Source organism: Rhea americana, unplaced genomic scaffold (assembly GCF_003343005.1).
Source record: "Rhea americana isolate MKP2758 unplaced genomic scaffold, rheAme1 scaffold_15, whole genome shotgun sequence".
Taxonomy (NCBI): domain Eukaryota; kingdom Metazoa; phylum Chordata; class Aves; order Rheiformes; family Rheidae; genus Rhea; species Rhea americana.
Genome location: NW_028185594.1, coordinates 4,227,894 through 4,246,130, shown reverse-complemented (window position 1 = coordinate 4,246,130; position 18,237 = coordinate 4,227,894). Strand labels below are relative to the sequence as shown.

The 18,237-nt window shown below is 40.8% G+C and overlaps 1 protein-coding gene across 1 annotated transcript in view; it reads left to right on the top strand.

The window, feature by feature from the left end:
* The window catches only part of KLF7 (KLF transcription factor 7), a 95,952-nt gene that overhangs the window by 64,086 nt on the left and 13,629 nt on the right, over positions 1–18,237 (top strand). Inside the window, exons 5-6 of the transcript XR_014895140.1 lie at positions 4,111–4,188; positions 13,947–14,006. The gene's annotated coding sequence lies outside the window, so the exon portion shown is untranslated. The remainder of the gene's footprint in view (positions 1–4,110; positions 4,189–13,946; positions 14,007–18,237) is intronic.

Genomic DNA, 18,237 nt, shown 5'->3' with positions numbered 1-18,237 from the left:
GTTTCATCGGTGTTAAACTTTGTAAGGCTTCCTCATGAGGAAAAGGTGGAGAGGAGGAAATTTTAAAAAAGAAAAAAAAACTCTCAGCAGATCAGTGTGAAATGGTATCATACCATGAATTACGTCACTGCTACAGGGACCAACGAAATATTTTGAAAACAAATTTGTTAGCCTGGAAGATCAAAGTGATATCTGACCAATGGTTCCCCATACATGAAATCTGAGCCAACATACCTCTCTATGGAGGTGAACATTAAAATCTTGTTTTTCATTCTCGTTTGTTTCAGACTTCTTAGAATTGGATTTATTCCTTTTTTAGACTAGGATAATTTTACTTAATACCTGGAAGGTAGTGACAAAACATGATTGGAGGAAAAAGAATTTTAATGTAAGAGGACACTCTAAACCCTTGTTTTTGGAACTGTTAACTTCAGGAATAAAATTTTTTAAAAAAATCACTGGGGTATATGACTAAAATGGAACTGATGAACTTGATGGCTGCGGTAACTTACCTGTGACTCTTGATATTTACCGAATCAGGCTTTCTCCCTCATTTTTACTTGGCCCTAGACAATTTGGGCTTTTTAGCTATGTCTACCACAAAGCTCGCTCCTCCTATTTAACGTGGTTTGTTTATTTACATATGGAAGAGGTCATAATTGGTGTTTCTGACAAAACCAGTGAAAATCAAACTTACTTATGTATTTCCTTTCTCTCCCTGCTCTATTTATGTGTGTCAAAGTATTTAAACTTAAAAAATAAAAAAGTAAAATTTTGGAAATAATTTAATGTCACCAGGCCAGCACCCAGTGGCTCAAGGGCTTTTATTATTCTTGATTTCATTCAGAACTTAGCACATCCTGGCATTCCATCCAGTAAGACTGTTTCTAAGCTTTCATGTTTCTGGGTGATCCCAACACTCTCTTAAAGTACCTTTTGCTCGTTTCTGGTAGAATTGCAGTTACAAAAATGCCTGCATACCAAGAACAAAAGCAAACAACATTTGACGATGATTCTGTTTAGCTTTAGTTTGAAAAACGTAAATGATTTCCTCCCAAGATTTTATAACTACTCATTGACAAGTCTTGCTGTCTCTCAATAGCATTAAATCTACCCCTTCTTGAGTGATTGTTTCCAGATCAAGCTTCAATAGGCTTCTTCCTTGTGCCACATTTTTCTCTATTTCTATTAATAATTTAGGGGCAATTGCTACAGTCTTGCCTAATCCACAACTCTACATTGGCTTCAGAGGCAAGATTGGCATTGTAAGAACCGTAGGATCTGGCCCACCAGGTACTAAGATCTCTCTTATAAAGCTGAGATTTTCCTCCTTCCTTAGAGGAAGTCCAAGACATACTTGTAATATATAAGTTATATATATAATGATATAGTTGTATATATAAATTATATACATAAAACTTAAAATTGTGGAGATGGGAGTAGGCTGCCTTTATCACCTTAAGAATGGGTTTCCCTACCTGAAAACTTTCAAATGCAGGTGTTATTTTTTAAACAGGGTTTTATAGTTTTCTTTAATGCTTGTTAATGGCGTTTTTGGTGTAATAGCTAAAGTTGGAACTCTTCACAATTTTCAAGATGAAAGCTCTGATTATTTTTTTTAAGTGCTTTGGTCCTAACTTCTATATACTGCCAGAAAACAAGTTCTACACCCTGTCTCTGTGTGGGTGTAGAATGTGGATGTACAACAAAACACCGTGTATACCTACACAGCAGAGGAAACTGAGCTACTTGTCTTTCAGTGTGTAGTAGCCAACCGTGCCTATTGCTTTGGTTTAAGGAGGGCAGTTACAGTTGCCACTGCATTTTAGGAATCATGCCAACTTCTGTAGGAAAGTTTTCAACGCTGCTGGGAAATACATGTTGCTGTGTRCTGTGGATGAGTAGGCTGCGAATCTGGGGGCTGGGAGGGGAGATGGGAAGGGAAGGGGAAGAGAGCTTAGCACGTACATGCTGAAAGTGAACTAGAATGGACAGAAAGGTGACAATTTTAGCCTTCATCTTTGGGCTCTYGGGGAAACTAAAAGCTAACACGCAGTCCCTAAATGGCCTGATGGCCGAAGGGCTTCAGCTTATATTTTACAACATACATTTTACCATCTCTCTGTAGTTTAGAACCCAGGCCTGTCAGATTCTGGAAGTAGATCAAAATGCTGGTTTACACACTGCTTTGTTACCAAGGCCATGTCTCTACCCAGGAAGTTGCCCTGGGTTCTGGTATCTGTCTAGTTAAAATCCTCTTGTGGATGCAGCAAGTACTTGCTTGCCTGGACTGTGTTTGCGTTGGTATGCTCTACGGTTAAGATAAAGCGTAAGAAATGGTTAAACCAATTAAGATACCTCTACAGGTTCTTGCACCAATTTAACTACATGGTTTTGAAATCATTGTGTATGAACTATGACAGCTTTTCTCTTAGAAACAAGGCCTTAGTTTAGCATGTCTACTATTCTAATTGAAATAATAATAATTCAGGATAAGATTTTTTTCTTGCTTTGCAAAGTGGCCTGTTTTCTTTCATGTCGTTTAAAACCTTTCTTGCTCTTTATTAGATACTGAGTTTTTGGTTTTGGGACTTTTTTTAGCAACAATAAAAAAGTATGAATGCTCTCTATAAAAAAAAAAAAAACACTGCTTGAAGGACTTTCATTTTGCACTATAATTTTTCTTTTGCCAGATGTGTCTGACAAGTGCATTTTGGAGATGCCCTCGGTCACGTTCTCTCAGGCCTACTCTGGTATTTCTACTATATCACAGAAGTACCCAATCTTGTAGCCCTCAGTTCTGCCTTTTTTTGACATTTTATTTTTTTTAAGCTTTTTTTTATATATATATATACATATATATATATAAATATATTACTTTGTCAGTTTTTTTGCTGTACAAAAAGTCTTAAGATTTAAAAATATTATTTGTATTATATGATGGTGGTATGTTAATGTTACAAAATTATTAATGAAGAAAAAATTTATTTTTGTTACTGGTCTGTTTCATAATTCTTTTTTAAATTGGTATATTGTAAGATATCTATGCAAAAATGTTATGTGACGCATTTTTATTTAAGAATGTAATATGTGTAATAAACAGTAGAATGTGTTTGGCCCGACAGTGTTTAGTGTGCCTTGTATATTATTTCTCTATGAAAACTTCTAGGAGCAGTGACATTGCTTCTGAATATCAGTTAAGGCTGTTGTTCTGTAAACGCTTACTCACCTAAAATCTATAACTTCTAATTAAGCTTTAGCTTATCAGAATCATGTTTTAGAATTTAAATAATTTATTTTAAATGTATTTTCTAACAACTCAGGTGTTTTTTATACTTATGCTATAACATATGTCGTTTTTGGAAAAGGTGCTTAAGAAGAAAATTCTGGTTCTTGAAACTAGTGAGATTTTCATCTGGCTTGTAACATTGCTTCCGTTGAAGTCAGTGACTTTTGTTATTTGTCATTTTATACTGGTTGAAGATTTCACCCAATATCATTTTCATAACAAATACAGGGAGCACTTGCGTTGCATTTTCCGTGCCTAGCTATCAAAACATTTGTCAGTCACTGGTCAAAACAGGACTAGACTTTGAGKCTCCTGAGCACTAGTGCTGTGCTCCAGTCTGTGCGTCACGCTGTCTCTCGGGAGTTGAACGCAGCATCGTTCGCTTTCCCCCACCTCAGCCATTTAGTTTCCCTCTTTAATGTCTGCAAAGCTGCAAGCACAATTTAATCCACCTGGATGCTCAAGTACTAAAAATATATTTAGACAGTAAAAGCAGTCATTCTGAGCCCAATTACTTTGCAGTGTCATGGCATAAAATGAAGGGACTGACTTTTTCAAGTCTGGTCTGTGTCCCTTTAGGTTTTTGCTGTCTTGTGATCACATACTGCAGCAACTTAAATGGGTACTGCTTATGGATATCTCATAGGGCTCCTCTGGTGCAAACTTACCAGCTTTTTTTTTCTGGGGCAATATGCCTTGCTGATGGAAGACCTTCTGGGACTAGTAATGTCAGACAGATAGAGCATAGAAATCCCGACCTGACGTCTACAACTGAAAGACAGATGACTGTTCTAACCTAGTCATTTATACTCCCTCTATAGTTAACGAAGAGAGAGGCATGTCCAGAAGTGATTCAAAGGGAGCTGAGGTGACGTCAAGCAATTCTGGAAAGCCACATGGTAAGTTGGAAGATGTTCCAGTGATGAACATGGCTCATCTGATTACTCAGGTTGTACCAGATGTTTCATGATGTACGTAATATGTACTGTTCGTGTGTATGTTATTAGTAACCCTTGAGCACTGGAAAAGAGCTCAGCACAGACAGAAGTTTGGGGCCTGTGATCCAAATGGTCGAAATTTCACAGTGCTCTGACTGGTTTAATGTAGCAGTGATATCTTGGTGTCACTCATGGAGCGTGAGAGAGGTAGGCAGGCAGGCATAAGTTTTTGGCATCCTGCCGTAAAAATACATTGCAGAAAAAAGTGTCTCTGTTCTTGTACATGAAAATACCTGTACAATAATATAATAATTAGAGTATATATAACTAGAGCTATGTAAGAATTCTTTCTAGAAATAAGGTTTTATTTTTACAGCTTCTTTTCTCATAAAGACAAGGTTAAAATTCCTTTATTTCCTCTTTTCCTTGAAAACCTCTGGAAGCTTTTAGCATCTCACCCGCCTTTAGCCTTCTGATAGATATATGTCTAGTCTAAGATATTTCTAATTTAAATCAGTCATCTGCACATCATCAATGAGAGAGACTTCYAGAGAGCTCTGGAACAGCCTTTATGAAGGAAAATTTGGGGCAGCACAGCTGGTTCTTTGACCTTGCCTATATTCAACCAGCATGAACTGGTAAGAGAGGAGTATCCGTTACAGGCAAACATATGAATAGTTTGTTCTCTGGGAACATTCAGAAAAATCCCATTCTTTACTATCACCTACATGCTCCTAGGAGCAGCTAGGTTATTAGCCTGCAGGAATAGCTGTCAGACACTTCCCTGGGCTGGAGGCCGGGGAAAGGAGATACTGTGAAAAAAACACCTACCTTCTGAAATTGTTCAAGTAGCACAGTTACAAACCTTAGACAACTCCCGCTGTCAGTGCCGAGTTCTCTAAGGAAAGAAAAGAAGAATCCGTCGGGTCTGTGGWTAGGGCTGTTACCCATGGCTTTTAACCTTCCAGTGTGCTGAGGATGGAGGAGCGGGGAGCGGCAAGCCCGGGGCTGAGGCGCTAACCCCTTTATTAGGCTGAAGGAGGCTGAACGAGCTCGGTCCCTTTCCAGACATGGCTGCAACGCATGGCTATTGGGTGGGCAGCATAAGGTAACAGAGCAGGTTGCCAGCTGCACTGCTTTGTTCAAGTGTCTTCTCTTCCAAGCTACTTCAGGAAAAGCAAGGGGAGGCAGCTGGGGAAAAAAAAAAAAAAGAAAAGGACTGGCTTGCTATAAAATTGTTGCAAGTGTAGAGTTTTCTCCCTCCCCTCCTCCCCCAGCCCCGCTCCTGTTTTGGCTTTATCTCATCTTTTCCTGATGGGTATAAAAGAGAAAAAAACTAGAAGTGAATGAAAGAGAGGATTTTCCACCAGAATTAGTCAATTTTAGTATTTTTTTTACAAATACTTCTGGGTTTAATTGTTTTAAAGATATCAATCAGTTTTGATGTGAAATAAAGAGTTTCCCAGGAGCAGTTTTTGACCACCTTGCCTGAAGTCTTTCCAGGGGCCCAGTCACAAGCTCTGCTGTATGCGGCATTGCTTACTTTTGCAGTCTTGAGAGCTGACTCAGATTATTGGAACTATCACTTCTCAGGGCCTGCTGTGCCAAGCACTTGCCCACTGACTTCGGTTTTCTGGATATGTCTTGTCTGACACCATCTAACTGGCATTAGCAAAGAGAAAATCGGTTTGACCTGAGATCCAGTACTAATCCCTTGTGTAGAGAGATGTGCGAGTGAGCGATACTGTTTTAAAAGTATTTCTGGATATTCAGGAAGGATCTTTGAGAATGGGAACTTTCCTACTCTTCAACAAAAGCCTCTTATCCTTTTGGCAGAAAGCTGCAAAATAAATACAAGTACCGGTACATGTTCCTGAAATTCAGTAAAGACAACCTTGGCTTTCTGAGGTGAGTATTTTGGTTCCTAATATACAAATTTCTTTCCACCTCTTTCCTGTGACCCTGAAATACTGTGGTTCTGCTGGTAGTGCAGAATTCACTAGTATGCTGGAACTAAACTGATTTGGAAAAGGAAGGATAAAACAGGTCCTGTAATCAGAACAATACTAAATGCTGTGGGAAATGATAAGAGCAGCTAAAATATCACTTAAATACAGTTCACAGGCTGTGGCAGAGAATGGCAGATGGCAGTTTCAGGCCTTTGAATTTTCCATGCAAAGTCACATGGGTAGCTCCAAGACATCACCACAAACTCCCTGGCATCCCAGATAAACATCACTATTTTCCATTCGACTTTCTGAAGCTTATCTTCCAGATGTTTCCTCAGCCCTCTCAGCCTGCCCTGAACCTGCTCATTTCTCTCTCCTTTCAGGTTTTTATTCTGCCAGATGACAGGCTTCCCTCTTAACCTAGACCCATCATCTGCACTTTGCATTTGGCTGATTAAATCTTCTGTTTTCCTTGTGAAGGCATTTACAGGAGTGAGATATAGAAAGTCAAAGCGGTCAGTGTGCAGAGACCCAAGAGGTAAAGTTGTGGCTGGGTGACTGTACACCCAAGAGGGCATAGCAGAGTCCTGGTGAGTCAGTGTTAAGATGCCCAAGTAACAGATGTGTTTGTTGGCCGTAGGAGGACAGTTTTAGTTGCTTTGATCCAAAACTGAAGCAGAAGCATACCTTCAGCGCGCATGCAAGCCGTACCTGGGAGCCATTAGTAACGTGAGTTCTTCTCTACATCTACTTAGACGTAATTAAGACATTAGATGTAATCGAAAGATGTTTCCCCATCTATACAAACCACTTTATTCGTGTGGTGGTCACCAGCGCTGCGACGCGGGGGATCTTCTCTGCGCCGTCCCCGGCGCCGCCGCTGAGTTTCCTGCAGGTYGTGGGTTGCCCGGGCTGGAAGCAGGGCCGGGAAGCGGAGCAGTGGTTACGGGAGGGCCGGGGGTTCCCTCCCTCCTCCTCCCCTGCTGCTGGCAGGGGGCTTGCCTGTTCCTGCGCCATGCCCGCGTCGGGGCAAACCCCGCCGTCTCGCGGSCGCAGCGAGCAAGGAGCAAGCCTCACAGCACGGTGCTTCACTGGCCTTTTGCCTTTTAGGTAAATTTAAGCAAACATCATCGCCCGGTAGCGGCTCCATGTGCTGCTTGCTGTGCAGCGGAAGCACGTCGCGCCCGTGAAACTCGCGGTCTCTGCCGCTCTGGTAACCACGCAGCAAGCCGTTCCCGTGTGCGTAGGGCTTTTTCCCTCAGCGTTTCTCCAGTGGAAGGTGGGTTTCCCTCCTCCCGTGAGGGAGTAGAGTCGGCCCGCTTAAGCGAAGCTCCGAGCAGAGGCGGCCCCCCCGGAGGGGAGCAGGAGGGAGGGAGTTTTCCCTGGCGATAGCCGGGACCGAGGAGGGCAGTCCGAGCTGTCGTCTGTTGTTACGGGATTCTGGGCTAAAAACCGACTCCGGGAGTTACTGCCTAGTCTGCAGAGCTGGCTCCGATGCCCTGTTGGGAACGGYCTCCTCCTCATGAAATCCACATACACGTAAGCGTAGCCGCTGGTTACGCTACCTTTTGTTACAAATGCAGCAACCGATTTTCTTTAAGGCAGGAGGTGACTTCATTATTGTGTGTCGGGGACRGGTGTCTTTTTTTTAACGACAGGGATATGATGCCAAGATCACTTTCACCTCGTGTTCGTTTTGGTTTTGCTTTGGGGAGAACCTTGCAGCTGGTGAAAATGCTAGATAAATCAAAGAAGTTTATGATTCTTCCCAAGCCATGTGCCTCATGTCCGACTCCAAAGGCCTGTTTAGATTRCAGGACTAACACAGTGGTTGCACCACATAAATTCAAGGCTTACTGGCTGTAATTGCCGATGTGCCAAACATCGGCAGCTGTGGAGGTGGATACACATCCATTAAGAGACTTACATCCATTTTACAAGCTGGGCAACAGTCGTAATGAACAGGTAGTCACCAGCAATGTGATCGTGCCTTACGTGTTGCCCCACGTACGTGCATGTGGATGTATGTGTGTATACATGCGTATAAACCCGTGTGTGTGTATATATATAATATACGTATACATATATAAACACAAGAGGAGCAAAGGTGCTCTCTTGGGTGCAGTACTAGTGTGGTGGTGAGAAGCTCTGCCTGCCAAGCCAGATACTCCTGTGAGACTATAAACCTGTCACCGAGGTCCAAATCCACAGGTGAAATTCAGTGCCTGAATACCCTTGAGGGTCTGGTCTTTGGACCCCAGCACACCCCCAAAATAGGAATGAAAGCACTTCTCTGCCTGACGGGGTGGGGGTGGGGGATGCATGCGTTAGTGGGGAGGAGATTTTCAGATTTGGGGGGGATGATGACTTCCCCTCTCCCTTCACCCGCTTACAACATTATGTCATTGCTGGTCAATAGCAGCTTCGATTAAGTCGTGTCCCGATAAGCACCAGCTTTGCCTTAGCTGATTGCCAAACTACCAAACTGTGAAATGATGGCTTGAGTGGCAACATGGTGATACTCAGACGCAGCCGGTGAAATACTGCTTTCCCACGGCACTTCTTCCTTGCCTCACCTTCCTCCTTGTTTGATAGTGGTCACTGCGTGTGCTGCACCACGCAGTGGTCTTGTGTGTACTCTGGAAAAGGCCAGGCGTGCTCTTGTGAACTGGGTGAATTCTCCGTCTCGGTAGGACTTGTTTCTTTTCACATGAAGACATGTAAATCTAAAGGCCCATACGCATTTGAATCGCAGCTAAGGCTGTGGTGATGTACGCTGTGTGATATTGCTAATACATTTTGTGGTGACAGCGCACCTTTGCTTTCTCCTCTGGAAGCTGGAAGCAATACTAGGAACTACTTGTCAGGGTGACTGTGAAGACCAAATGTTTTTATTGAAGAGGCTRTATAGTTGCTAAGAGTAATTAATATTTGCTGGTAGTAAGCAGATTTTTTTGTTGTCTCCCTGGGTCTCTATTGACATAAGAGACAAAAATRCTGTAACATGGTTCTGTAAGAAACTCTGAAACCAGAGCTAATACAGCATGACCCTTTTAGGTAAAATAAAAGATGCATATGGAAAAGGCTGTATGTTATACATCCTTGGGGGTGTTTGAGAGTGCATACTCCTGCCTCTCCTTTTCTTGGAGCAGTGTAGGTTACAAGTGTTCATGGTGCGTAGACATACGGGGAGGGGGGGAGAAAGGAAACTATGGTATTTAGGCAGCAATTCTTCAATCTAGCGATTTTGGGAAGAGAGAGGAAGAAGCTCAATTAAAATACCTCTGAGCAGATAGATTGTATGGCTCACTCTTCAGGGGTGAATATAGGGGGGAAAAAAAAATGTCGTTCTTCTGTAAAGTTTTCTGTACCGTGTGTACATTCTGTATCTAATCTGAAACCCCTTAAAGCCACRGCAGATTTGCAACTTGAATCCAGCTTCGACTGAGCCCTCAATTCTCAGATCTGAGGATGGAGATTTTCTTGATTCATRCCACCCTTTTTTATTTTGTCATAAAATGAAATAGATTTTAAAAAACACCAACGTAAAGTGCTAAAGGATAGCCGATCTTGTGATTATTTCTGTTGGCAGCCATTCTTTTGGTCCCGAAAGGAGCAGATTCCTGCCATGGCTCTGCTCTTCCACGTGGTTCTGATTTTAATAAGAACAGGAGGAAGCAAATGGAGAGAGCAACATTTTCTGCAGGGGACCATTCCATGCCTCAGCATTAATAATGCAGCAAATTAACAATCTCCTTTAAGTACTGCTCCTTTCTATGATGACAGCCCAGTGTATCATATTTCCTGCAAAACTGTAGTTTATGACTAATACTTTCATCAGATGCTACACATGCATTCATGTCACAGATTTCCAAATGGCAGTAACAGCGGATATTTTCCAAGCTTTACACAGCCTTTTTTTTCCTTTTCTGTCTCTTGTTTTTAAAAATTTCATTATCACTCTACCTCGAGCACTTCTTTTCTCATCTTATGGGTCACTAACCCCCCTCCACCAGTCAAGCTGTGTGAAATCTTTCAGGCAAGACATAAAACCGTGTGATATCCTTCTGGATTCGTTTTCCATGTGGAATCTCCAGCTGGGAGAGGCCTCAGGATAGGGCTCTGACTGACGGGGGGGGACTGCAAGGCAGTTGGGACTGTGTAGGCGTTCGGAACTGAGCGGCCGGCGCTGCTCAATATGTTTTTAATGAAACTAATAAATACAGGCATTGAAAGAATAGTATTGATTGACATGGGGAGTTCCCAGTTCCTCCCTCCATCTGCAGCCTTTTCAGTAGTGGAACAGAATAAAGAAATTTAAAAGGAAGCTGGCATGTACATTTTTAATGAAMTATTATGCAAAATTTCAAGCAGACTGCTGGATAAAAGAAAACTTGTTCTTTTTCTACACAAAGCCTAACCTGGTTTTCCATATTTTTTTCCACAGAATAGAATCAAACCTTTTCTCACAGTACCCAGTGAGCCAATATGAACATCAGTAATGGAATAGTTGGAAAAAAAATCAAAGTATAAATTGTTTTTCATTATCATTTTCATAATGGGAAAAATGCTGGGGAAAAATCAGCTGTCTCACTGCTTAAAAAATATAGACGTGAGCTCTGAAATGTCTTGATGATAAAGAGGAAGCATTTCCAAGGGAAATCTAATTATGGAAAGGGGTTTGCAGCCGCACAGCTGTGACCTCGTGATACCTCGTAGTTTCAGGCAGCAGGTTGTCTCATGCTGGGCAGAAGGTGGGCTGCCGAGTSCCCTGGAAAAGAGTGCCTGCATTTCCACATCTTTTTCCCCCTTAAGTGCCAGCCAGTACAGCGTTGGCTGTGTATCCAGTACGAAAAGATGGAAACAAGAATGATGGATGACCTTGAGGATAACTGCTCTGAAATCACAGCGGTATATTCTGAAGTAGGGAGCCAGGCAGAGGAGTTGTTTAAAAATAGGGGCATAGCCAAAAATAAATGCTATAAATGTCTGTATACCACAAGCTTAAAAATAATAACAGGTGAAAGCAGAGTGTGTGGCAGTGGAAGAAGAACTTGATGTAATGGGTGTTTCTGAAGAATGAGGGAATGACAAAAATCGATAGGATTGCTCTAGAGCAAGGACAGGTTAGGTCGCAGAGTGGGGAGGAAGGAAACTACAGCTGTAAAACCCCACTGGACTGACTTAGATTAGATKTTAGTAGGTGATGAAAATCAGATAGTAAAATACTTAACTGACTGTTACTAGTTAGGGGGTAAATAAAAGTGATGGCAGCACAACTCTGAGCAACCTCCTCTGAGGAGGAAGCATTCCAAATGGTAGCCTGCCAATACTCAAATTTGTAAAGGAGGTATTTTCTTATAAAAATACAAAATCAAACAAAGAAGCCAGTCAGTGAGCCACAGAACTGCAAATGAGGATATTCATAGCCTCAGGCTGAGCAAAAACGTTTTTTCTAAGTAATACATGATGATCACAGACCACACAAAGTAGATTTTAAACACCAGATTATCTAGTGCCTGCTTTTATACCTTCCCCCTTACACTCCAATGTTTCACCAAAAAGTTGTCAAAGGTATTCTTCCTGTTCCTCATTGTAACTCTCTCCCTCAAAAATGTTGTTACTGGAACGTATCCAGCTTTTTTCTTGCTGCTGTGGATGTGTGCGAAAGATTCCCACACCACTGTACAGACAATAGCCAGAGTCCTTCAAAGCATCCCTGAGCTGCTTGACCTTATACCCTGCACAGAGTTATGCTAAAATCAAGGACTATAATTAAAGTCTAGTGCTCTGGGGGGGCTACTCCACAGAGGTTTAGGTCAAACATATGCACAAGTCATTGTAAGGGCAGAGCTTCCAAATCCCAAGCAAAAGTAAAAAAAAAAACCCACCGTGTGTGTGTGTGTGTGTGTGTGTGTGTGTGTATACATGCATATTTATTTTTATAATTGCAACAGAAAGGTTATTTGTATTAGGAAAATAATTGAGCCAGAGCCCAGCTTGGAATGGCAAGAGAGGTGTGATCTTAAGTATTTTTATTCTTTTTTTTTGTTTGTTTGTTTTTAAGTACTATTTTTGAAGTATTTTTAGATATTCAGGAAGGATCTTTGAGGACAGGAACTTTCCTACCCTTCAACAAAAGCCTGTTATCCTTCTATCTATCCCATAACTAGATTAGTCTTGCCAGCTCTATACYGGAATGCACAGATACAAAATTAGATACCCAAATTAAAGATTGAAGTAGTTTAGAACACACATTTTCTGTAACTCTCACTTGCCATCCTTGGTCGTAGGTAAATGGGAGCACTGTGTGTGACATACCAAGTGGGCAGCAAAGCTGAGCTCTGACCRGCCAGATGGAAAAGCAGGTTCCAGGGTCAAACTCACTGGTAGCAGGGGAAGTTTTGCTTTAACAGTGAAAGTGGGTCAAAGTCCCCTCTTGGTTTGTGAATGTTTGTGCTATTTATAGACTATTCTAGGTGGATGATTTTTTAAAAAGTACAGAATAAGGTAGTCAGGAAACAGAAATAGTCGCAGCCCCCCCCAAGCTCTTACTTCTTTTCTTTGTTCTAGGGAATCATCTCTTTAATCRGGCAGTTTTAATCAGATAAGGAGTGTTTTTTGCAGGTACAGGCAGTTAGTACACTGGATGTCTCAAGGTTGGCTATCAAGTGATACTGTTCAGGTTTCACACCTCGTATGGATTATCAAGTTAGAAACCTTATGATAGAACGACTCTTCATGAGTAATGCTTATAAGCCTGTAAGACTGTCTTTAAGAAGTGATTAGCCTCCTTTGAAGTATTTCAAATGACATACATCCAAACCTGAGGTTCTCCAGTTCACGAATCACTTTTCCAGAATTGTAGTCTCTCGGATTCATATCTAAAATCACCAGTTCTTCCACCAACCCTAGGGCCTGGTCATGTTTCTGTGAAAATCAGAATCGAATTTTGCATTGGCTTTACAGACAATATATGCAGGTTCTAGATGTCTAATTAAAACATGAAACTTCTTTATTAAGTGTTTTAACACTATTGGCGATATTTTTTCCGTATTTGCCACATGTGGGAATATTTTTTAACATGGTCATAAACACATATACACAAAATTAACCTGGTATTCAAAAGATGCTCAGAAGGCTTAGGAAGGGTGAAGTTTTGCATGGCTGTTTTTTCTTTTTTCTTTTGTTTTATTTTACTTGCTATTTATGGGGCTCCTTGGTGCTAATTTATAGCTTTCAAAAACCTAACTAACTAGTTTATTTATAGAAGACAAACATTAATAAAAAGCCAGGTTCAGTCTTATGTATACTTAGCCCTTAGGCTTCCAGTGAAATTGAAATGATTCAGAAACACAAATTCCTCTTAACAAGTTTGGAATGTGGTGCTATTTTTATAACCTATTCCCCCATACTATTATTGAAATAAATTGCCTCCTACAGTCTCTCACCCACCTACCATATTTAGGAAAGAGAAAAAACTTTGCAAAGATGCATTACATGTGACAGGGAAAAAAAGAGAGAAAGAAAGAAAGAGAAGGAGAGAGAGAGAGAGAGAGAGAAAGACTCCCCTAAACCCTAGAAGTGCAGGAGAGAAGAGATAGTTTGCAGTTCAGGAAAGACTTTAATCATGTACTTAAAGGTAAGCACACACTTACATGCTTTGCAAAATTAGAATATAAGAAGAAATTACACACTGAATAGAACATCCTGATTTTATGTCATAAAATGTCCTCTTTTATTTAAAATCTTGTCTGTTCTCTATGACAGGAGAATTGATACTCACRGGACAAAATTGGCCTAGGCTTTGGAGGAGCTGATTGCCAGCAGGTCAGTCGAACCATATCCTGAACAGGGGACTGATTGGTGGATTTCTGCAGTTGTTAAGGAATCTATTGGGGAAGACCATGAGAGCTAGCATTTGTATTTCTGGTTTTATAAGCACAGTGGCATAAAGTAGGACCAAATCTTCATTCTTTACATTCATCTTCATTTGCAAGTATCTGGGTGCTAGGAAAAAATGGTTAACAGACAAGTTCTTGTTTGTATTTTGGCACCTTTGTATTGCCTTGAGTAAAAGGGCGTTCATGTTGGAATCAAGAACAAAGTGCATTAAATTGTCAAGAGGTGTAAATAGCTGTCCTAGAAATGAGAATCTGACCCCAAATATTAGGAATCCAGAGTGGAAGAATAGCATGTTTAAAAAATAAAGGGCAAGAGGGTCTTAAATTCAGGCATGTAATTGCTTCACAGACATTCATCATTCAAAAACAGAAGGCAAAAAGCTTATTGGGGATAGTGTGATACATTAAGATATTTACCCCCAGGTAAATCAGGAGTAGTTCTCCCGAAATCAACAGATTGATGTAAAGTGAGCCTAAGGGCAAGACAAGACTCTGAGATAACATTTGCTCAAGTTACCTCTTTTGCTATTGGAGGCATTGTCAGCTGCAGCCAGGTCTGTTTGGAGCAGCAGCACGGGAGGATAAAGGCTGAAAGGAAGAATGCTTGAGAACTAATTAACAAGTTACCAGCTGAGTGGCTTTCATTATTTTGAAATGTAAATGCTTTTGTTGATTAAATCTGGACCATTAGCTGTACTCTGTGATAGAGGAAGTTTCATCAAAAGTGAAAAAAGATGAATAGAGGAGCTTTGTGGTGTTATGATGGCCACTAAAATAGCTGATCCACTGGAGAATGTCCCAAGAGTGTCCAGAGAGCTAAAAACATGAGCTGTTACATTTGAACATATGCTCTGCATTTGGAGTGGTGAGAGTTTCTCACCCTTTTATAATTATGCAGAAAGGAAAAGGATTATGCAGTTTAATGACAAGACATGTTCCTGTTCAGCGAGGTCTTTGTAATGCTTCATATAAATACAAATTCTCCTGCAGGACAGACAAAAATCTCTTCTCAGATACGGATGTTGATTCTTCAGTCCACTGTTACACGCAGAGTTCCTGTTCATGAAACCAAATTTCTGCACATGTACAAGAAATATTTTGGACTTAGATGCCTTCCCAATTGGCTTGCACAAGAATGATCACCTAACTTAACACCTCCTGAAGGGTGTGTTTTTGTATATACGAGGCCGAATTTTATTGTGATTATAGGACAGGATGAAACAAAAACACTGAAAGTAAATTTCTGGTCCTGTGTTATGGATCTCTAGATCTGAAACAGATGGTCAACTCCAGCCAATGTCTTGACCAGTGTCTGGGACTGAGACCATAGCATTTGTTTTTTACAATGCATTTTATTTCTGTCTTTCTTCCAAGTATAATAGGAGACACCCCTTAGGCATTTCATTGCCAGAAACCATAGTGATCTTCTCTCTACCTGGGGACAGTTTTATATGAAATGCAGTTACACCTATGTTGAATGACCAAGTGATCAACAGGATCTTCTGAAATGTTATTCCATAGCCATGCATCCCAGTTAGCCTGTCAAGAAACTGACTGTGCGTACTATAAATTTCACATAAATCCTGAGCGATACTTTTCATTAAGTTTGGGGTCAGGGCTTTGAGTAAGTTGGTCAGCTTGTAGTCATGTGGATATCTTCAGCTCCATTGTGCTGATTATTGCTCAAGCTCTTGCACTACAGAGAAAATCTATGTGCTATTTGAAAAGGCAAGCCCCTGGAAGAGTTGGACTGCTTCGTTATATATTGGCTAGAGCAGAAAATAATTTTTGCTGCTTGGTTAGCAAGAAACCTCCATCTACTGTTCTCCTCATTCAGTCCAGATATGCAGTCAGGCTTTATTTTACCTATTGAAGGAATAGAACCTTCACTTCTTACATAAAAACATAGAATATGTTCATGATTTCCTGATTTGTTCGTGTTTCAGTAGCACCAAGAAGAACTAATTAGGGGCAGGGTGCCAATTATGGCAGGTGTTGAGCAAACATATAAAGCAAAATCTTTGTAATACAGGTGTTGCCTTCTAGTTTAAGACAAAGCATCAGAAATGAGGATAGAAGGAGTTGGCGAGATGATAGGGCACACATGGTTATATAGACAAGCAGCGGAAATGTAAAATGGGTGAAAATTCAGACTTCTCACTTTTTTTCTGAACCTAAGGCCCCAGTAAGCTGATAGCAATTGGAAAAGTAGAAATTATTTGTTCCTTTGAAATACCTTAATAGCCTTGCCTTTTGGCTTCGTCAACTAACTTGCAGTTGTTTTCATTGGGGGGGGCGGGGAGTGAAAAAAGTACAGACTGAGCATACCAGATGCTTTCCACGTGTATTTAATACAACACTACTAAAGCATTATCCCAAATGACTTATACCTTCTCAAACAATGATAGCTCTAGGAAAAAGCAAATATTGACACTCCAATAATGTTTGTCCAGCAATCAGTGAGCATATACAGCACTCAGGGCATCTTTGTTACAAGAATTAATTAGGAAAATGGAGAATTGAGGTCCTCCAATTAGAAATACTTAATAAATGCTGACTTTACTGAAAAAGCCCACTCTGCATATCTTTCTGAAGGCTATGCATTTATCTGCTTCTCAGTCAGTACCACTTAAACCAGTCACTCCAGCTGCCCCCCCCCCAGTATCTATACCTTCCGTTTTAATGTTATTTTTCACACCTGAAAATAGTATTGTCACACTGTGTCCATGCAGCGTCCATCCATTCCGCTGTCCTGCCTCCAGAAATGATCAGCACCAGCGTTGTCACAGGAAGTAACCCTACAGCTGAGAAGATATTGAAAATTTGTCCCAGGGGAATGTTTCCTCCTATTCCCATTAGCTGCATTGTGTCCTTGAAATAGACTTCATGTACTTGATTAGATGACAGCTATTTTTCTCCTGCAAACTCTTTATTTCTTTCTCTTGGCTTGACTAATGCTAAGATTAGCCTTTCCATGGACCAAAACACTGACATTTGAAAATAAGGGCTAGGGTCTTGGCTTAATTCTCCTTAGCCACTTCATACCACTAGCAAGGCAAATAAGTCACTTGCTCCCCTTCACACAGTGAAGACTGGAGCTCCCAGCTCTTCTGTGTTGCCAGAGCACTCAAAGTAGTTAGAGGGGATCAGTTACTCTAACCCTGAAAGTCTGGGGAATAAAAAACAGTTCGAGTTTTCATTAATGCAATGCGTGGGATAGATCTTACAGATGGGATGCACAGTCTGCTCTCAGCAACACCATCAGGAAGAGATTTTTATTCTGTTTTCTTGTCTGCTGTTTTCTGATTCTCTTAGTATTCACAAATGTCTCAACATATAGCATTTTTTCCATTATAGGCTCTGTAATTTGTCACTGCTTCTCCCAGGACAAATATTTGCTGTGGAAAGATGAATCTGATTGGCTTGTTTTTAAGACTATAGCTTTTTCTTTTCTTTCTTTTCTGGTAACATCATTGTTGTTTTTGGCAGCTGAGTCACAAGAAGATGTTACACAAAGGGTATTTACAGTGTAATGAGGTTCAATGGAGTTGAAAGATAAAGTTCATTAGCCCTCACATTTAAGACTATTAGAGCAGAGAGGCTGTAGTGAAGCATTGTATTTGTCATTTGCACAGTGCCTCTAAAAAGCAAATAGCATATATTCTCTGCACACTTCTTAGCTTTCTTTCTAACCTCCCAGCTGATTTTCATTTGCAACAGAGTTCAGTTTTGCAGAATAGAGATTGATGGAATCATTCAGCACAGTGTCAGCAAGTGTGTGTAACCTCTGCTCTGACCATCACCAAAGTTACCGGGAGAATGAATCAGAAAGGATTTGAGCAAAAGATGTAGTGACCATGCAGTTGCTAAGGATGTGATTAGCACTCCAGTTCCAGGAAGGGGAGAGTTAATTGCTATGTCCTCGTTCCATCTCTCTAGGGGAATACCTGCTTGCCAATTATACAAGACCAAAAAAACCCKCCTCTTGATTTTTACAACATCTGAAGCTAGCACCTGTTTGACCCTGGACATCTCTATTATGAAACTAGAATACATGACTTTTATTCACTGAGTGCAACCCATGCAGTTGTAACAATCTCCTATTTTGATTTTTTTTGCTACATTTCCCTCTCATACACAGTATATACTTACTTGTG